The sequence below is a fragment of the Lemur catta genome, chromosome 5 (assembly GCF_020740605.2).
Source record: "Lemur catta isolate mLemCat1 chromosome 5, mLemCat1.pri, whole genome shotgun sequence".
NCBI classification, from domain to species: Eukaryota; Metazoa; Chordata; class Mammalia; order Primates; family Lemuridae; genus Lemur; species Lemur catta.
In genome coordinates, this window is record NC_059132.1 from 55,874,104 (window position 1) to 55,888,882 (window position 14,779).

General features: G+C 42.3%; 1 long non-coding RNA gene across 2 annotated transcripts in view; it reads right to left on the bottom strand.

Annotated features, from left to right (window-relative positions):
* LOC123638305 overlaps positions 1-14,779 on the bottom strand; it is an 89,458-nt gene that overhangs the window by 28,207 nt on the left and 46,472 nt on the right. For both annotated transcript variants that reach the window (XR_006735303.1, XR_006735302.1), the window contains one exon: positions 5,788-5,848. This is a non-coding gene — a long non-coding RNA (uncharacterized LOC123638305). The remainder of the gene's footprint in view (positions 1-5,787; positions 5,849-14,779) is intronic.

Here is a 14,779-nt window from a genome sequence, read left to right on the forward strand (position 1 = left end):
TGACTGTTTCTGCAACAAAAGCTTATCCCATCCTGACTAATACAACAGCTTTCATTTTCTCTATCGTCACCATTTGGTCATGAATCACATCTAATAATGTGTTGTGAGAGCGCTCATGTTTACTGCTTTTTATTTTTTTGATTTCCTTAATTTTACCTGCAATCATTCCTTGCCTCTTCAACGAGGCCAGAGCCTCTTGAAGACAATGACCTTGGCTTGTATTTTCAGGGTTCTCCTTTTCACCCTCCATCTCACATTCTTCCCCCTTCCGCCTGCCCACTTCCCTCTAAATTTAGCAGTGAGCCTTGCAAACAAATAGCTGTTTAACTTATTATTGGTGATTTGGTATTTTCCCACTAGCAAACAATTCCCAATATATTATGATCATTATTCATTTCCATTAACCAACACCACCATGCAGGCATGGATAACCAGGAATTAAGCGCAATGCCTACGACAAGACATTAGCGATTCATCTGTGGATTTACTTTACTCATGGCCTCAGGGGTCGATGTCACCCATGGCTGATCATAGGCTGCCTTGGTGGTCATTTCTCACTCACTTATCTGTGCTGATCTCAGTGTCTTGGGACCTATTTAATGATGCAGGTCTGGGCTTCTAAAATGCTCATTCATTCATTTGTTCATTCATACAAATACAGTAGTCAGTCTCTGAGAGGCAGCACAGAATAAAAAGCTAGAGAATCAGCCTAATTCTGTGGGACTGTGGGCCAGTCACTTCACCTCTTTATGTCCCCAGTTTCCTTACCTGTAAAATGAGAGTTAAAAATGTATCACGTAAAGTTGTGAGGATTATAGTATGTAAGATATTTAGAAATTTATGTACTGAGATGCAGCAGTACCTGGCATGTTGTAAGTGCTTAGAATGCTAATATTATCACATACTGAGCACCCACGACATGGCAGATATTAGAGAAACAAGGATGAAAAACAGGTTTCCCAGTTCCTAGGGAATTTACAGCCTAGTGAGGATGAGAGAGATGTACATAAATAAGTGAACTGACGTGTTACAGAGCCAGAGAGAGAGAGAGACAGAGAGAGAGAGAACACAAGTATATATACATATATATATGCACACAAGCACACATATATGCAGGTGCACATACATGCACACACACACACGCATGCATACATGATAGCATACACATGCACACATGCAACTACTGGCAACTGATGAGCTACAAAGCAAGAAGGTGCCCCTTGCAGCTGGAAGAAGGGACGCCAGGAAAGGCTCCTTAGAGACCGTGATGGCTGAACTGGGTCTTATGATGGAATAGGGCCTGGCCAGGCAAGACAGAGTAATTAAAGAGTATGAGCAGAGGCATCAAACAACATTTACTCATTCAATAAACATTGAGCAAAGGCCTCCTGTGTGCTTGGCACAGTTTTAAATCCTAGGATACAAGCAGTCAATGAGACTGACATGGTTTCTGCATTCACTGAGCTAACATTCTGATATAGGAGGCTAACCATCGGTGACAAATAGAGACACCCTAGAGCCAGGAAGAAAACATGACAAGTAAGAAGGCTTGAGTGTGCTGAGGGGTGGTCGGCCTGGCAGGGTGCAGAGGACAGAAACACAGGCAGCAGGAGGGAAACACCAATCCCCACTTCCTCCTTTCCATGGGGAGCATTTCCCCCAAGCCCTCCTGACCTCTCGCTCTGCCCTTCTCTTCCCCAAGAAAGTGTGTAACCTGGCTGGGATCTAAACCCCATGTGGCCCATGCCTCTCCCTTAGTAGAGTTAATCTATAAAAAGTTTGAGTATAAGTTAGGTGGGACTTTGGTCTCTTTCTTCCTTCTCCATATAGACAGTGGTCCACAGACTCAAAACCTTCCTGCAGGTGGACTGTTACCAGACTTAGGCTGGGGGACAGGCAGGTGGCAGCCCTTTCTGGCTCTCACGCTAACTACACCTTCTTAGTGAGCTGTTGTCAGTCACCAGGCACATTCTGGCCTCCCTCTGCCTTCCTACTCTCTCATCTCAGCTCAGAATTTGGGACGGGAAGAGAACTCTTGTAAGATAAAAGTTTTTGTAAGATGAAAACCTTCCCTCCCCCAACAGACCTCAAAACTAAATTAGGAATCACTATCCTAATCTATCAAATCTGCCACCTTAATGAAAAATCATTCAAATCTCTTACTTAATAACTCCAAAGACATTGTTAGACTGAGAAGTCTGGCCCCAAAGGCAGATTCAATAGACAGTGAATACGGGGTGGGGGGGGTGTTGGGTGGGAAAAAGGATTATTTCAGTGACAATATAAAACCCTGGGGTACACATTCATTGGCAGCAGCCACTAAGAGGAAGATGAGGAAATGTGAACTCTTTAGCTATTCTTACTTTGTGACTTTATAGCTACATTAAAAAAACATACCAGAAAAAGAATTTCTTGGATTTATCTTTCCTTTGAAAAACTGAAAAATATTTTCAATGTATTTACACACACACTTGCCTCACAACTTCCTTGGGAGAAAGAATGAGATACAATGAATGAACAAATATTGAAGTCATGGTTACTATCCATGGAGCTCAGATGAACATTAGAGAAATGTTTTAAAAAAATGAAGAAGATACATGGTTGCTAACCTTGAAGGGCTTAGCCTCTACCTGGAAAGATTGCTCAGGCCCCCAAAGCAACATGTATCAAAAAAGGAATACAGGAGAAGTGTCAAGTGGATGGCAAAGATTTTTTTTTAAATGCTTCAGGAGTTCAGGGGGGAAAAAAGCATCTGTTGAAATCAAGAGTGCTTACAACGGTTTCGGGGAGGATTTTATAGATGAGAAAACATTAGAGACATGATTCAGCCCTGACCGTGCATCAGTAGAGAAACTGCAATTAGAAACTGCACCTCTGGTAGGAGCTCCCAGAAGATAAGAAATGGGTGTCGTATTTCTTCGGTGAGCCCTACCGTGCTGGCATTGCAGCTACACCGGTCGGTGTCTCCTCATTCTGCAGCATCGTAAACGAGCACGCCGTTTGCCTGGATTGCACACCGCTCCACGTTGCTGCCCACATTCCAGCCAGGAGCAGTGACCGTGATGTGCAGGAAGTGCTCTCTCCGCTGAGCCATTCTGACAGAGTCGCCAGGCTGCAGGGAGGATGGAAGGCGCGGACGCTCCAGCTACTTTCCACTGCTAAGGCAGGAGGCGCTGCCAACCCTGCGGGCCCATTCGGAGGCCTGCAGAATGTCTCTACAGGCACTGCCTTCTTCTGCATCAAGTTCCAAGCTCCACAGGGACAGTAGGCAAGTGCTAACAGCAGGGATAGACAGCGACAATTACGAAGTCCACTTTCTCTGTACTGTAAAGGCCCCAGGAAGGGAGGGGCAGGAGAGGACAAGGCGCAAAATAAAAGAAGGTATCAGGACTGCGCTCATCCTGCCCAGGATACACTGGCTGTCACAGTCAGTCTCTGCTTTCTGGCTGCACAGTCATGTTGCCACGGAACCAATATATGCCATTGCCACCTGGCCGCTAGCAAATAAAACCCTTGTGCTGGCAAGAGCATCTCCCTAGGTCTCCCTTAAAGAGATACCGTGGATGGTGAGCGCTGCTGGAGCTGAGAACAGCAGGGGCACTGTTGCCAGGACGCAGCCCCGCCACATGCTGAGAAACAGAACCCAGCGACCCACGTATTACAAGGTGCATGTGGGGACCAGTCCCTGAGCTGCTTTTTAGGAAAAAATACTCATGGCTCGAGTCTGTGTTTAGTTGCCTTTCATTTGGTAAAAGCAAATGGCTTTTAATATTTTGGATAATAATTCGATGCCTCCTGAGTGTCGATGTCAAACCTCATGACCCTGGCAGGAAACCAAAGTAGCCACAAGTGGTCTACGTGGGTCTAGGGCATCCTTCTTTCATCCTTTCACCACTGCTTGTCTCCGACCCTGCTCTACCAGTTTCCTCTTCACCAAAAGAATAGCACCATGTAGGCACAAAGTTCGGCAGTTATCCACTTTCCTAAGGCCCCTTAAGAGTCCTCTACTTTTAGACTAACTAAGCTCTTGATTCTACAGAGACCTCTAGATGCCCCAGCGAGCGACAGAGCTTGGTGTCTCACATTGTATTGTGGTGTGCTCTGGGGATAACCTTCTGGGCTTTTCTTGAGTAAGACAGGGAAATGGAAGCCTTTGACTTCACACTTCTACTGAATGCACATTGAAGCAGACCCAGTCTCTGGGGACAGAAGAGGTCAACATTAGGTAATAAGCAGTGAATCAGCAATCCACGTTCTACACTCCATTCAGTACACTGGTCGAAACCGGACTGTTTCTCTATCTGGATAAGGAGAAATACCAGGTTGCATATTAATGACTCCTATTAGGGCAGAAGAGTAGCCCCCATTTGTTAAGAAAAAGTGACTAAGTTGACAAGTGGGACAAAATAATAAACACAGGCTCTTCATGCTACCCATGGACCAATCCCTAGGTGAGATGCAATGTTTTGGAAATAAGTGCACTTAGCTTGCCCACCTAAATGAACATGATTCAGAGCCAGATCCAGCGCAGGACTTCTCAAAAGAACTGCAGGTAAGTCCACCTCCCCGGACTCCAACAGAGAATGAGGTTCTTCCCTTCCTGGTACTAACCAGGACCAACCCTGCTTTGCTTCCGAGATTGGACGAGATTGGACATGTTCAGGGTGGTACGGCTGTAGATGAGAATGAGGTTCTTAACTTCTCTCCATCTTACCGCACGATAGCACTCTTATGTAAAGACCAACGGACTTAAAAAAAAAAAGAATAAAGTTTCTCTGAAAGTCTCTATGACTATAGGCCAAATGTGCACTGCGCTGCAAGAACCCCGTTACCCATTACTCTGCACGTGCAGAATGCCCGGAGCGGGGGCGTGCAGGTCTGCAGCTGGCCGGCACATGCCTGCAGGTGCACTGCGACTTCTAGCTGCAAAGCAGGTGTACCACCTAGTCTCATGGTGTTGCAAATGCAGTGGTTTGGAAAGGGTGCAAAGGAAAATATACCCCCTCGGACGAGGTCCACAGCAGAAACGTTCTGAGCACAGCCACTGCCAACCCCCCTAGGAATGGCCAAGTAGGATTCCTAGAAAGTCAAAACAGCTGAGCAGCATCACGCTCGACCTTTGCCTTGGGGGGGATTGTTGTCATTAGCTTACCAGTGCTACATTAAATCGAACTACCTGTGACTTTCTATCTTCATAAAGAATCTGTGGATTAAAAAAAAAAAAAAAAACCCTTTGTGCAGGGCAAAGGCCATGCAGCTAGGAGTCATAATCCCAGGTCTGCCAACTCTTTTTGAAGCCCCCACAAGGCGGCATGAAGCCCTCCGGGCCTCAGCTGCCTCATCTATACATGGGTCCTTTGCCAGACAAGCTCTGGGTCCCATCTAGCACTCACATCCTATTATTCTTTGTCACTGTATTCATGAGACAGTGCAGCCAAGTGACGAATTCGGACGGTTTCCCCTTGCCCACAGCTGTATTTTTGTGCACCAGTCACTGAGGGAAAGAAACTTCCTCTCTCATCCTCTCCGCAAGCCGGACAAGGTTATACCAGTGATGGTAACAACGGGTGAGATGCAAAACATGTGCAAAAAGAAACGGCAGAAAACGAGAGAATCATCCTCTGAAGAACCCAGTAACAGAGAGAGTCGAAGAATAGAAAAACATGTTGGTTCCAAGCAGGAGGAAACTTCTAGAGAATGCATCAAACACTTTTTCTTGGAGTGTCACAGTAATTGGATGAAATTTTGATGTGTAAAAATATATGGTGGATTCAAAGGATCACTCACCCTATGGGAACAGCAGGTTGGTTTCTTTTCACCAAGAAAATGGTCTAATTTCTTTGGAAAACTGCAAGAGAAAAACAGATTTAGAAAAAAATGAAGTCCCTTCTCTAAATCAGAGCAGGTTTTCAGGCCTAGAGATGATGATAAGTTTCACACCTAGAACTCTGGCCCTTATTAAGTGCACCATAAATGTCTGAAGAATGCTGGCTGTGTGACGATTTGGCTGACTATATGAAGTTTAAAAACAGAGCTTTGAACAATCAATATGCAGAAAACAGTCAAATGTATGATTCACTAATCATGAGACGCGTGATCCTTACGACAAGGAGTGTATAGTGCAGTGCCTGGGAAGTAATTTTTTAGGCAGGTCTTTTAAAATGTCATGTCCTGCATGCCGACCATGGGGCTGACTGCAGAAGTCTTAATAAATACTCAGAGTGAGCCATCACTGCACTTGCTCTTTCCCGAAATGGTGCGCCCACAGCTCCACTTGCTCCCCACGGCGAGTGTTAGGCTCACGTGGGAATGTGGACTTGGCAGAGGGGCACCGGAGGCCACGTATCAGGCCAAATGAGTGATGCCGTGAGGAAGCCACAGGGTCTGAGATACCGATTGGCCAAACAAAGTGTGGGAAAGGACCGACAAGACGCGAAAGGACACAGGAAGTCTCAAAGACAAAGGGAGATAACGGGAGTGATGCAACAGACACTTTAATCTGCACCTCACAAGCAACTATACTCAAGATCCAATTAAAAAAAAAATTTCCAGAGACTATTTTAAAGAGGCTTTTGCAGGTTTAGGAGGGGACATGAGGCAAAGGTAGTCCAACTCCCGAGGTGCCGATGGCGAGTTTCACATGATCCTGGGGCCTTTGGGATTCACTCTGCGAGCTGCAAGCAGCCCAGTGCCTTCGTGCCCTTCTCCTAAGAGGTCCAATGTGCAGCCACCAGCCAGGGTGGAGTCTCCGTGCAATGTCGCACGACCCTGGAGGCAGGTTCCTAGACCCAGTTTCTCCGAATCAGAAAGGCTCGCCTCAAAGTCCCAGAGAGAAGCCCACAAGTGCTCAGGGGACACTTTCTATGCTGTCAGACTGTCCTAGTTCTAGGTGACGGCTAAGAAGATGATGTGATTCTGGCCACCAGGTTGTGTTCTAATTGAAAAGACTACCAGAAAGCAATGCAGGCAGTGAAAAATGGTACCTGCTGGCAAAAATCTCTGAGCACCTTTTTTCTTTTGAGAGCATCACTTTATAATCCACTCATACACATTGACCTTTTCATCCTAACGACAGACGTCTACAGTAAGAATTATAAAGACCACAAAATATGATTTCAGAGTCAGACCCAAGTCTGAGCCTCCGCTCAGTCACATCCTAGCTGTGCGATTCCCGTTACTTAAACTTGCTGAACCCTATTCTCATTTGCATAATGGCAATAATAATATCTACTCCATATAACGTCTCAAGCTCCTACTGCAGCGCTTAGCATGCAGGAGAGACTTAACAAAAAGAAAAAGCCTTATCACCATTTGGCACAACACATTTATATATCTGTAACAATAGAGGAGACACAGGAGAGACTTTTATAACTTTATAATTTATCAGAATAAGAGTACCTGTACCGTATTCTCTTTTTGCCCTCCCTCCCAAAATTGGATGAGAATGAGAACAAAATAAAACTATTTACTATACAATAATTAGATAATGTAGCTAGGAGGAAAAAAACCCAAATAATACAAATCAGGAAAAGTCCCACTAATAACCATTATTAACATTCTGGTTTCTATAATTCCAGACTTTCTCTTATGCCCAAGCATACAGAGCATATTATACACATCCTTGTGAATTTATATGCTCACATACCATTTGTTTGTAACATACTATGACAGTATTCATGTCATATTGCTGCCAGATAATTTTGAATATTAAAAATTAATGAATATCAATTAATTAACTTGAATATTAAAAACCTCTCTTAACACCAATAATCCATCTACATCATCATTTTTAGAACTGGAAGGATATTGCTTTGAAAGAATGAACCAATAAATATCTATTTGTTGAATTTACAGAATCTACCAAAGTCTCCCACATTCGTGAGAAATGACTACACATTGGGGTAGCATGTGATTCTTTTTCTTCTGCATTTTCATCAAGATTGGGAAAGGCAGATTGTATAAATATAAAAAGTCTTAACAGCAAAAAATTGTTTTGGCTTGAGTGGGTGTAGTTTAGAAGAATACAAACTAACATATCCACCACAAGGAATAAAAAATCACAAATTACAATATTCAGTGGGTATCCAATATATTGAAAAGGGAAAAAATTGTAAAGACTAGGGATAGTGGTGACTAGGGGTGCTGATTTCAAGTATGAAATCTTAACTCTGAAGTCAAACAGGTATCCTTGTTTTCAGCCCAATCACAGTGGAGTGAGTTAATGATACAGAGAAAATTATAGACTCATGAGTGATCCTAGATATGAAATCACATGATTTGAAGTTGAAAACGTAGAAAAAATAGTCAGGATTTACCATACTTACAAGGTATCAAAAGTTGGAATGTTTGTGCAGTGTCAATATTTCTAATCTAATTTCCTTCACAAAGAATGGCTGGTTTGGTAAAACAGATGTGATATGGGTGTTGCAGAGCCATATGACACATCCTTGCCCTCAATTAAGAAAACTGTGCCATACCTCCAACAGTGACTGGCAACAGTCCAGCAAAATTCCACTTTTGAGGGCAGGCTGGGGTAGTGAGCGTATCCTCACCATGGCCGGAGCGTGGAGATCATTCCTCCTCCAGCTATGAATGCAGCTAACCTTTTCTAAGTACCCAACAGTGCTCCATCTAGCAGGCAGGAGGGGGGCCTGGCAGGAAGCAGACGAGAGAAAGACAGGGCATACCGCGGCAGCACAGAAACGCCAAATCAGGCGCTGCGTGGAAAATCCTGGAGAGACCAAAAGTGGAGAAACACAGAGTCTGATTTGTGAAGCCAGAGTTCATATCCAACAGCAGGTGACCGTCCCTTCGCATGCTACTTTGCAACAACTCTTCCCTAAATGTTTCATCCCTGGCCCAGCTTATGCAATTTTTAGAGGCAGTGACAAACTGTGATAGGGGTCGTGTTCTCAGAAGAAACTTCTGTTCCATTTTGACCACGTGAAAGAGAATCGACGTTAGGAAATAAGAACACAGACCTTAATTTTAGCACCAGAAAGAATCAGACGGAGAGAGAGCATCTCCTTGACCATTCACACTAGCGACTTAATATATCATGGAATACGAACTGAGCTACTTTCAACAGATCTCTTTTGACGGTACAACTAAGGACCTGTGAGAAGTCTCTAGATCTAATAATGATTTCTTATAGGGGCAGTTTTTGTTTTGCCCAACTCTCTTGTGGTCACTGCTTTCTCCGAGCAAGCACCAGATGGTCAGGTTGCAATGCATGCCATATAATGTCTCTTTTAAGTTGTCAAGAGTAAATTGTATATATTAGTAAATTTGCTTTCAAAGGGATCTTCATATCCTTTGAGGATATACATGGGATGGCCCACAACACATCCTGTATTTCAGACCTTAGCCATGAGAACTTGTGGCTTACAATCTCACATCCTCATCCAATTGTGTGTTTCTGATAAATATGACCTGACCAGGAAAACCATTGATAACTACATGTTCCAAAGTTACATTTTTGGACTACTGACTTTTTTTTTCTAATTTCAAAATATTAAGGGGGTACAAATGTTTTTGTTACATGGATACACTGTAAATCGCCAAAGTCAGGATTGTGTTCATGGTACCCAATAGGTGAGTTTTTATTCCACACCTCCGCTCCCACCCTCCCCTCGTCTTTAGTTTCCAATTTCCTTTACATCTCTTTGTGCCCATGTGTACCGATCCTTTAGCTCTCACTTATTAGTGAGAACACGTGGTGTCTGTTTTTCCATCCCTGAGATACTTCACTTAGGATAATGGTCTCCAGTTCCATTCAAGTTGCTGTGAAAGACATTGTTTCATACCTTTTCTAAAATTTCATCTTGCCATTGTATTGTATCACCCTGAGTAAGCCTTTCATTCCTTAATATTAGCGACTATCATTTATTGAGTGGCTAACTTGTGAGGCAAATTTTTATCTATCATCTCTAATCCTGACAAAAATCTCTGTGAAATAGATTCCATCAGCTCCACTGTCTAGATGAGAAAAACAAGGCTCAAGAAAAGTAACCTATCCAAGGTCACTTAACCAGTAAGTGACAAAGCTCTAGGCTTGTCTAGGATTCATGGCCAAAGAGAAGAGATGAGCTCCCTGGCAACAAGCATGTGGGTTTTTATATTAAAGTCCCAAAACATAAGCATTCTGTCAAACACAAATAATAAGCACTTCCTTTCGCTAAATAAGCAGATATTTCTTTTCCAGGTTATTTTGGGGAGGTAGCAAGGGGAATGCTGGAACAAACGTTATCCATGGCATTCAGTGGAGAGTTGTGTGTTAGCCACACAACAGGTGCCAGGCAAGCGTTCTTCAGGCAGAACAGCAGGACCAAAGTGCTGACAGTTGCAACGACACAAAATGTAGCCTTGGCAAGTCAGTCTAACAATTACTTTGCATCATTCTGATTATGAGCCACAAGCATGCAATCAACAGCATAGAGACGATCTTAAATGATCTCCATCAGCATTTTACTTTAGTTATCAAAGCATGGCAGATTGAACACACTCTCATCTGACCTAAGCACCATGTTAATAACTCAAACACACAGAATGCACAGGAATAATAATGGCTCACAAGCACTGGCCTTGCTGGGGACCATTGGTTATAACAGATGCATTTTATTTTGTCCAACTTTTTCACTTGTTACTTCAGAGTAGACGAATATTATCTACATGTTTCTCATCTGATACATTTATCACAGTCTAACTCAATGTAAATTGAATTAAGATTTAAGTAAGTTTACAAATTCCCCCAAACTTACTATTGTGAGATGTACATGTCTCTACAAGGAGCACTTTCCACGTTCCATGGTCAATTTTTTGTGGGTACTTATCTCCCCCACTGAATCATGACCCAGCTCTGATAGCACGGATCTTATATAATTTATCTCTGTATAGCAGACATTCAAAATAGGCAAAAATGAATGAATTCTCCTGAGGTCATAAATAAAAAGGCATGCTTACTGAGTCCATGAATGGCCCAAGTTGGTGGAGTCACTAGCATTTCAAGGGGCAATATCTGAATTCTAAAACTTGTCTTAAATTGAAAAGATGATTGTAAACACCATGAAATTCAGTAGAGATCTGTTCTTAGGGAAGAAAAACATGTAACTACAAAAATAAGGAAACAATGCTTTCATATCAATGGAAGAAAATCATTTTCAAAAGGACTCTCACCAGAGTTCTATTTTCAACTTTAGAGGTTAAAACTTAAGGGGGAAATTGTATTTTGGGAGTGATTTTCAAGGAAAGTAATTATAATCACTACAGGTTATGGAACCAGATCTAGAAGTGAAACACTAGTATTACAGAGGAAAAAAGAGGTCAGCTTTTCTTCTTAAAAAGAAAAGGAAAAAGGCTGCAAAGTTTTCAGTGTGCCTGCACTATTACATCCAATCCCCACCACGTCACTCACAAATTTCAATTGCGGCAACATAATTCTATGAAAAGGGATAAGGGCTCCATTTTTTCTTTAGATAAATATCATATCTGCAGCAAAGGGTGACCCCTCTCACCAGATTTATCCGTTGTTGGAATCCTATTTGGATTGTACAAAATGACTATCCCACAATTTTATGTAAGAAAACATCTACAGGTAGGTGTCAATTTGGCTTTATGATTTCCTGAGTGTCTGTGTTCGTGGGTGTGTATGAAAGTGTGTGTGTGTGTGTGTGTGTGTGTGTGTGTGTGTGTGTGTGTGTAGAATTTCCAATTATCCCAAAAGGTGTTATATAATTTTTTAAAGTCAATGTTTAATACTCTTCAATTGCCAAAACCCGCTATATAAACTCTTTAAAGACAGTATTCATATACCTTAACAATTCTTCTAGCAGCTAGTTTAAGTGTATTGTACATACGATCAAGGGGTTGAACAGAAGGTGTAACAAAATCAGCAAACCAAGGGTATCTCAAAATTCCAAAATTGGCAATCCCTGCCTTAGCAAAGCTGTACCTCTGACTCAGAGGCAGGGGAAGAGAAGCGGGATGCTATTTGTAGGGTGAAAGGCAGCAAGTCATCTGTGCTCTACACTTCGGGGCATGTCCCTCTCTTGTAACTCCTCTCACTGCAGCTAAAGATCAAGCTGCTTCACCAAAGTTTAGTATAAATAGGAGTTATCACAGGGGAGGGGCAGAAGTTGGATTCAGAGACTTTGTACTAAGTATTTATCTTACTCAGTAAATACTTAAAAGCAACAATATCTATATGGGCTTTATAGTTTTCAAAGTGCTCGAGTATAGAATGAACAGTCAGCAGTCAACATCAGTACATTATGTAAATGGTTTTAAATGTCTAGAACAGGGGATGGCAAACTTTTTCTGTAAAAGACCAAATAGCAAATATTGTAGGCTTTGTGGGCCAGACATCTCTGCTGAAACTACTCAATCGGTCACTGCAGCACAAAAGCAGCTGTGAACAACACCTATACAAACGGGCATGTCAGTGCTCCCATAAAAATTCATTTACAGAAACAGGCTGGGATGGTATCCGACCCATAGTCTACAGTTTGTCAACAGCTGGTCTAGAATATCATTACACTGAGAAATTATAAGATGGAATCTCAGCTTCCTCCTTTTCTCTCAAGGAGATTATAATTTAACTAGTAAAAAGTTCAGATGGCAGTATCATACAGTATCCAAAAGCAGTCAGTGGCTTAGTTCTGAAGCATCCACCACTGAGCTTCCTCCACAATAAGCAGACAGGAGCCAATCTTAGAATGCCAGGTGGAATTTTCCAGAATGGCGAGTCCCTGTGCATTCACCTCTGCATTACATACGTGCCAAGGGAACAGGCCACCCTAGAGAACCCCAGAAAAATGCCGAGTAGCCTCGTGAACCAGTGCACTACCTAGGCAAGCAAGAAGACTCTTGTGCAACAACAGAAACCAAACAACATGATCAAAATATGAGCAAAGGACTTGAACTGACATTTCTTCAAAGAAGATACCCAAATGACCATTAAGCATGTGAGAAAACACTCACCATCACTAATTGTTAGAAAAATGCAAATCAAAACCACAATGAGATACCATTTCACTTCACGCCTATTAGGATAGCTTTTATTAGAAAACCAAGAACAACAACAAACCAACCAACCCAAAAAACAAGAAAATAACAAACATTGGCAAGGATGTGGAGAAATTAGGATCCCTGTGCACTGCTGGTGGAAATGTAAGATGGCACAGTTGCTGTGAAAAATACCAAGATAATTCCTCAAAAAATTAAAAAAAGTACCACGTAATTCACCAATTCCACTTCTGGGTATACAGCCAAAAGAACTGAAAGCAGAGACTTGAACAGTTATTTGTACATTCATGTTCATAGCAGCTTTATTCACAACAACCAAAAAGTGGAAGCAACCCAAGTGTCCATCAACAGAGGAATCGATTTAAAAACCACACTCACAATGGAATATTATTCAGCCCTACAGAGGAGGGAGATTCTGGCACATGCTATAACATGGATATGAAGTTTCAGCTTCGTAGGATAAAAAAGTTCTGGAGATGAACGGTGGTGATGGTTGCAGGTTAGTGTGAATGTACTTAATGCCACTGTACTGTACACTTAAAATGATAAAAATTGCTAAATTTTATCATACTTAAAAGAAGGAGGAGGAGACTCCTGTGATCTCTTGGCTCGATAAGGAAGCTTTTCAGGTGACCTGTTTGCATCAAGATAACCTAAGAAGTTTCAAATTAGTCATTCCTGAGGAATTGTGTCCTGGTTTGAGTGTTCCAGGAAATAAGCTAATAATTTGAGAGTGTCCACATCTAGGAATCATTTGGACTGAAAAAAAAAATAAGAGGGCTCCTTTGATTCAGAGTGAACTCTGCACGTAAGATTTGTGACATGGCCAGAATGCCTACAATATTCCTTTCTGGGTCTTACATTCTCAGAGGTTCAGTGTGACAGAGGATCAGAAGTCAAGTCAATGACAGGTAGGAATGAAAGCTAGGGAAATTTACTACCTCTGATGGAGGGACATAGGAAAGAGCAAAGGAAGATAAAAGAAATCCTTGTAATTAAGGCAAAACAAATCTATCTTTCAGGATTACAGTGAAAACTCACAATCTCCAATTAAGGATCTGAGAAGTCGTCTTCTATCCCTAACCCTGATCTCCTTGGTCATAATGTGCGTAACTGTATTCAGGTGACTCGCTTGAAATGTAAGCTCCTTGGAGTCTAACTCTGCATAACACCTAATACCATACACCATGCACAAGAGGTGACCTCATGGAAATTGTCCCTATTGCATAGCACTATTCCATGGATTACTCAGGTGTCATCTTTGCAAAAGTTGAACTAACAGAGGGTTGCATTACCTACTACAAGCAGAATGCAGCTGAGTCATGGTTTCTCAGCTGAAGGAAGATGATGTAATTTCTTCCCCTATTCTTGGTCAGATAACTCCAGGCCACCCCATGGCCACATACATATGACACTGACTACCCTCAGGTGACAACAGGTTTTCTCATGCTGCCAAAACAAGGTAGAAGGCTGGGGAATCATCTGGTAAATGTGAATCATAATTTCCAACACAGTTATTCAGAACAGCCATTACAAGGTCCCAAATAACCCAGTTAACTAAAAAAGTTTCTAGTTACCAGAGTTTTAACCAATAGGCAGTAAAATGCAGTTTTCATTCAGGGGCATGCATCTCTTTTTTTTTTTTTTTGAGACAAGAGTCTCACTCTGTTGCCCGGGCTAGAGTGCTGTGGCATCAGCCTAGCTCACACAACCTCAAACTCCTGGGCTCAAGCAATCCTTCTGCCTCAGCCTCCCG